Genomic DNA, 6,876 nt, shown 5'->3' with positions numbered 1-6,876 from the left:
CACAAACACAGCATTACAGTATGTGATAAAGCCTGTCGTCATATTTTCCATTCTAGTCTGGGCCAAAATACTTGACAATGGCAAACATTTTGATAAGTGCACAAAAATGAACTTGGGGAACATTTACAATCGCTCATGCGAGACCCTGCTGTGCCATGCGCCAACCACCACTATGAACCGTGCTTGTTTGTAGACTACTTTTTTTTGTTGCAACCTTGCCTTTCCCTAGCCTCGGTCCCAGGCCTTCCTCTAGCCTCGGTCCCAGGCTTACCCCTATAGCCTCGGTCCCAGGCCTTCCTCTAGCCTCGGTCCCAGGCTTACCCCTATAGCCTCGGTCCCAGGCCTTCCTCTAGCCTCGGTCCCAGGCTTACCCCTATAGCCTCGGTCCCAGGCTTACCCCTATAGCCTCGGTCCCAGGCCTTCCTCTAGCCTCGGTCCCAGGCTTACCCCTATAGCCTCGGTCCCAGGCTTACCCCTATAGCCTCGGTCCCAGGCTTACCCCTATAGCCTCGGTCCCAGGCCTTCCTCTAGCCTCGGTCCCAGGCTTACCCCTATAGCCTCGGTCCCAGGCCTTCCTCTAGCCTCGGTCCCAGGCTTACCCCTATAGCCTCGGTCCCAGGCCTTCCTCTAGCCTCGGTCCCAGGCTTACCCCTATAGCCTCGGTCCCAGGCTTACCCCTATAGCCTCGGTCCCAGGCTTACCCCTATAGCCTCGGTCCCAGGCTTACCCCTATAGCCTCGGTCCCAGGCTTTCCCCTATAGCCTCGGTCCCAGGCTTACCCCTATAGCCTCGGTCCCAGGCCTTCCTCTAGCCTCGGTCCCAGGCTTACCCCTATAGCCTCGGTCCCAGGCCTTCCTCTAGCCTCGGTCCCAGGCTTACCCCTATAGCCTCGGTCCCAGGCTTTCCCCTATAGCCTCGGTCCCAGGCTTACCCCTATAGCCTCGGTCCCAGGCCTTCCTCTAGCCTCGGTCCCAGGCTTACCCCTATAGCCTCGGTCCCAGGCTTACCCCTATAGCCTCGGTCCCAGGCTTACCCCTATAGCCTCGGTCCCAGGCTTACCCCTATAGCCTCGGTCCCAGGCTTACCGGAATGCCTCGTCACCATTTTCAAAAATTTGTTCTGCTACTTTTGCAAAATCTTTGCCTAATGACATGACCGGACGCTGGTTTGAAAGTGGTTAATTGTAGAATTCTTTACTTGGTAAATGGATGGTATTTAATTAGCGCTTTACATTACAATGTACTTCACATTCACCCATTCATTTATACAGCGCTGTACATTACAATGTACTTCACATTCACCCATTCATTTATACAGTGCTGTACATTACAATGTACTTCACATCCCCCCATTCACACACGGAGGGGAACCATACAAGACACCAACCTGCTCATCGTGAACAGTTAACAGACAGTGTAGGGGTGTTCAGTGTCTCGCTCGATCTGGGGGTCCTTGTGTGATCTGGGGGTCCTTGTGTGATCTGGGGGTCCTTGTGACTCCAGGTTGGACAGAACTTGACGCGAGGAGCAGATCCAACACTATATTGTGCCTTATAGCTGAATCCGTCTCTCCATGTGGGACTTAACCTTTGTTTGTTTTCATTTTAGCCACTTAAGCCCTTTGTATTTAAGCCTTTATGTATTTCGTCATACGACGAATAGCAAAAGAATAGGCGATCTACACATTTGCAATGTGTTTCGATGCAAGCTTGTAGATCTTCTATTGTCAATGGTTTTTGCTCGTTGCAAGATTTCCCAAAACATGCGACAGCAAAATGCTGAACACATGCTTCCCATGATGGTTGTCATGTGATCGCTGCTGTTAAACCCTCTCATTGTCTTTTGTGTAACATGTTGTTTGATTGACATGATCATTTGATTGATTAATAAAAAAAATGATTTTCTGGAGGAGGAAATGTCACATCATTACATGGTACGGTCAAACAGAAATGTAATCGGAAACAAGTCCTTGCGGTCTTGTTTCCATTCAGGTCCTGGGTATTCAATTCATAATCATGACATGAAAAATAAACTAAATTCTAATCATCCTAAAAGGTAAAAAATAACAATGTACAGGTTGGGTCCTAGTGAGATCCTCTAAGCTAAGGGTTTCCTCTAAGCTAAGGGTTTCCTCTAAGCTAAGGGATCCTCTAAGCTAAGGGTTTCCTCTAAGCTAAGGGTTTCCTCTAAGCTAAGGGATCCTCTAAGCTAAGGGTTTCCTCTAAGCTAAGGGATCCTCTAAGCTAAGGGTTTCCTCTAAGCTAAGGGTTTCCTCCAAGCTAAGGGTTTCCTCCAAGCTAAGGGATCCTCTAAGCTAAGGGTTTCCTCTAAACTAAGGGTTTCCTCTAAGCTAAGGGATCCTCTAAGCTAAGGGATCCCTCTAAGCTAAGGGATCCCTCTAAGCTAAGGGATCCCTCTAAGCTAAGGGTTTCCTCTAAGCTAAGGGTTTCCTCTAAGCTAAGGGATCCTCTAAGCTAAGGGTTTCCTCTAAGCTAAGGGATCCTCTAAGCTAAGGGTTTCCTCTAAGCTAAGGGTTTCCTCCAAGCTAAGGGTTTCCTCTAAGCTAAGGGTTTCCTCCAAGCTAAGGGATCCTCTAAGCTAAGGGTTTCCTCTAAACTAAGGGTTTCCTCTAAGCTAAGGGATCCTCTAAGCTAAGGGATCCCTCTAAGCTAAGGGATCCTCTAAGCTAAGGGTTTCCTCTAAGCTAAGGGTTTCCTCCAAGCTAAGGGATCCTCTAAGCTAAGGGATCCTCTAAGCTAAGGGTTTCCTCTAAGCTAGGGGCTCCTGCCCCTATGGGCCTCATGGCTACAGAAACAGGAGACAGGCTCCTGCCCCTATGGGCCTCATGGCTACAGAAACAGGAGATAGGCTCCTGCCCCTATGGGCCTCATGGCTACAGAAACAGGAGATAGGCTCCTGCCCTATGGGCCTCATGGCTACAGAAACAGGAGATAGACTCCTGCCCCTATGGGCCTCATGGCTACAGAAACAGGAGACAGGCTCCTGCCCCTATGGGCCTCATGGCTACAGAAACAGAAGATAGGCTCCTGCCCTATGGGCCTCATGGCTACAGAAACAGGAGATAGGCTCCTGCCCTATGGGCCTCATGGCTACAGAAACAGGAGATAGGCTCCTGCCCTATGGGCCTCATGGCTACAGAAACAGGAGACGGGCTCCTGCCCCTATGGGCCTCATGGCTACAGAAACAGGAGACAGGCTCCTGCCCCTATGGGCCTCATGGCTACAGAAACGGGAGACAGGCTCATGCCCCTATGGGCCTCATGGCTACAGAAACAGGAGACGGGCTCCTGCCCCTATGGGCCTCATGGCTACAGAAACAGGAGACAGGCTCCTGTCCCTATGGGCCTCATGGCTACAGAAACAGGAGATAGGCTCCTGCCCCTATGGGCCTCATGGCTACAGAAACAGGAGACAGGCTCCTGCCCCTATGGGCCTCATGGCTACAGAAACAGGAGATAGGCTCCTGCCCCTATGGGCCTCATGGCTACAGAAACAGCAGATAGGCTCCTGCCCTATGGGCCTCATGGCTACAGAAACCGGAGATAGACTCCTGCCCCTATGGGCCTCATGGCTACAGAAACAGGAGATAGGCTCCTGCCCCTATGGGCCTCATGGCTACAGAAACAGGAGATAGGCTCCTGCCCTATGGGCCTCATGGCTACAGAAACAGGAGACAGGCTCCTGCCCTATGGGCCTCATGGCTACAGAAACAGGAGACAGGCTCCTGCCCTATGGGCCTCATGGCTACAGAAACAGGAGATAGCCTCAGCAAGTCTTACTTACACGTCAGTTTAACCACTTTAACCCCATTTGGAATAGTAACAGACTGGCGCCACAAGTGCTAATTTTTTTATCTCAATGGGATAGTTCCAGCCATAGGAGCAATGTTTGGAACTATAGCCCATAGGCACCCGCTTTGCGGCGAGATCAAAGCATGTTGGTACTCCCATTGGAATTGCATTGTGGCAGCCATTAATCAGAGCACAGAACATTAGTTTGATACGTGTGAATGAGGACTGATTACTGATGGCTTTACCATTCACATGTAATGCAGTCAAAGTGCTGCATATTAAGGATGGCGTTCCGTTGTCGTTAAAACACGGTATTGTTCACGGTAATTAAATGAGGTGAAACCGTGAACAGGTGTCTTGTGATCATGTGATGACCTTTCTGTAATGAACACACAAACAAAGGACCTGTAGCTGTTAAAACCTTTATTTGAAAAAAAGAAGAAAAATAGGACTGTTTTGACTGGTATAACACAGTAAATATTTCACTTTACAATGCATTCTATGAAGATCTAAACAAACGATGAATACTGTAATATGATTATCTGTTCAAACAACACACGTTAACGCAGAGAGTAGTGCATGCATATTCATTAATATAATGAATATGACATTTTAATTCCTGATGAATGTGGACAAACACTCATAATACAAGTTGAAAATGATCTGCTATTTTTCAATAGCTAAAGCATAACTTTAGCACCACCTTGAACACCAGCATCCCTATTCTGGAAGATAAGGATGCTATCAAAAATAGCACACCAATACAAGGTGTGAAGGTGGTTACACTCTTGTAAAAACTGATAAGAGTCGTATTCAAACGATCAACACCACTACTAATTACTACGTCTTGTAGTATATATGCAGTAGTAAATTACTCACACAAGGCTTTCTCTTTGTATTTGTAGTACATTAAAGTACTCGCACAAAGTATTAACCTCAGGCAGTATCTGAAGTGAGTCAAAGTAATCACTCAATCAAAGTGAGCTCCTCCTCTTCCTGCCGAGTCAAACGGGAAGCCGTTCTGTCTGCTGGCGTCACTCCCTCTGGAGAGGAATCGCCCATGGTGGTCTGGAGAGAGTTCATCTTCACCTGGAGTCTGGAGTCCATGGTGGTCTGGAGAGAGTTCATCTTCACCTGGAGTCTGGAGTCCATGGTGGTCTGGAGAGAGTTCATCTTCACCTGGAGTCTGGAGTCCATGGTGGTCTGGAGAGAGTTCATCTTCACCAGTGGAGTCTGGAGTCCATGGTGGTCTGGAGAGAGTTCATCTTCACCTGGAGTCTGGAGTTCATGGTGGTCTGGAGAGAGTTCATCTTCACCAGTGGAGTCTGGAGTCCATGGTGGTCTGGAGAGAGTTCATCTTCACCAGTGGAGTCTGGAGTCCGTGGTCTGGAGAGAGTTCATCTTCACCTGGAGTCTGGAGTCCATGGTGGTCTGGAGAGAGTTCATCTTCACCTGGAGTCTGGAGTCCATGGTGGTCTGGAGAGAGTTCATGTTCACCAGTGGAGTCTGGAGTCCATGGTGGTCTGGAGAGAGTTCATCTTCACCTGGAGTCTGGAGTTCATGGTGGTCTGGAGAGAGTTCATCTTCACCAGTGGAGTCTGGAGTCCATGGTGGTCTGGAGAGAGTTCATCTTCACCTGGAGTCTGGAGTCCATGGTGTACAAGAGTAGTACAGTGGTATAGCTACAGTAGCTGTCATAAACAACAGTCATGTAAATGTAATGATATAATCCTGCATTGATGGAGTAGTACAGTGGTATACAGTAGCTGTCATAAACAACAGTCATGTAAATATAATGATATAATCCTGCATTGATGGAGTAGTACAGTGGTATCGCTACAGTAGCTGTCATAAACGACAGTCATGTAAATATAATGATATAATCCTGCATTGATGGAGTAGTACAGTGGTATAGCTACAGTAGCCGTCATAAACTACAGTCATGTAAATAAAATGATATAATCCTGCATTGATGGAGTATTACAGTGGTATAGCTATACAGTAGCTGTCATAAATGACAGTCATGTAAATATAATGAGTTTATTTCGATCTTTCAGAGGGAGACATTACACAAAAACAGTTTACTTTTAGGTGATGGAAAAGGCATAGGCAGAAGCTTAAAGCTTATTAGTGCCATCCCTTATCTCAACGTATTACAAAATACTGTTGAAGATATGCATAACAATCAACATATAAACAAAACAAACAAATGACATTTATAGAAGAAGAAAATAAAATTAAACAAACAAAAAACAAAAACAGACAACGAGAAACAAGGAGGAAAAAATACAAAAACAGACAAAGCTACAATGTTATACCTTAGTCCAACACTACAGCATAACATATAATCCTGCATTGATGGAGTAGTACAGTGGTATAGCTACAGTAGCCGTCATAAACTATACAGTCATGTAAATATAATGATATAATCCTGCATTGATGGAGTAGTAGGCCTACAGTGGTATAGCTACAGTAGCTGTCATAAACGACAGTCATGTAAATATAATGATATAATCCTGCATTGATGGAGTAGTACAGTGGTATAGCTACAGTAGCTGTCATAAACTATACAGTCATGTAAATATAATGATATAATCCTGCATTGATGTAGTAGTACAGTGGTATAGCTACAGTAGCTGTCATAAACGACAGGCATGTAAATATAATGAGTTTATTTCGATCTTTCAGAGGGAGACATTACACAAAAACAGTTTACTTTTTTCTTTTTAGGTGATGGAAAAGGCATAGGCAGAAGCTTAAAGCTTATTAGTGCCTATCCTTATCTAAATGTATTACAAAATACTATTGAAGATATGCATAACAATCAACATATAAACAAAACAAACAAATTACATTTATAGAAGAAGAAAATAAAATTAAACAAACAAAAAACAAAAACAGAAAACAGACAACGACACAACACAATTCTTGCCAATTATATTTTCCGTCACCTTTTGATGTCATCCCATCCGATGGTAACCAAGGGAGACTGTGCTGTACGACTGCTGCTGTTATGTGGCACATTAATGTGATGGAGCCAGCCGGTCCCACCCTGGGTCCCCCCC

General features: G+C 45.9%; 1 long non-coding RNA gene across 1 annotated transcript; it reads left to right on the top strand.

The window, feature by feature from the left end:
* Nucleotides 1-978: 978 nt before the first annotated feature.
* On the top strand, nt 979-1,915 carry LOC310853290. The gene is made up of 2 exons (XR_014568764.1): nt 979-1,316; nt 1,365-1,915. It is a non-coding gene; the product is annotated as an uncharacterized lncRNA (long non-coding RNA).
* Nucleotides 1,916-6,876: the final 4,961 nt, after the last annotated feature.

This window comes from Protomyctophum parallelum, assembly GCF_964188405.1.
Source record: "Protomyctophum parallelum genome assembly, chromosome: 22".
NCBI lineage: Eukaryota > Metazoa > Chordata > Actinopteri > Myctophiformes > Myctophidae > Protomyctophum > Protomyctophum parallelum.
The sequence above is the reverse complement of the archived record's forward strand: the minus strand, read 5'-3'. Positions and strand labels throughout refer to the sequence as shown.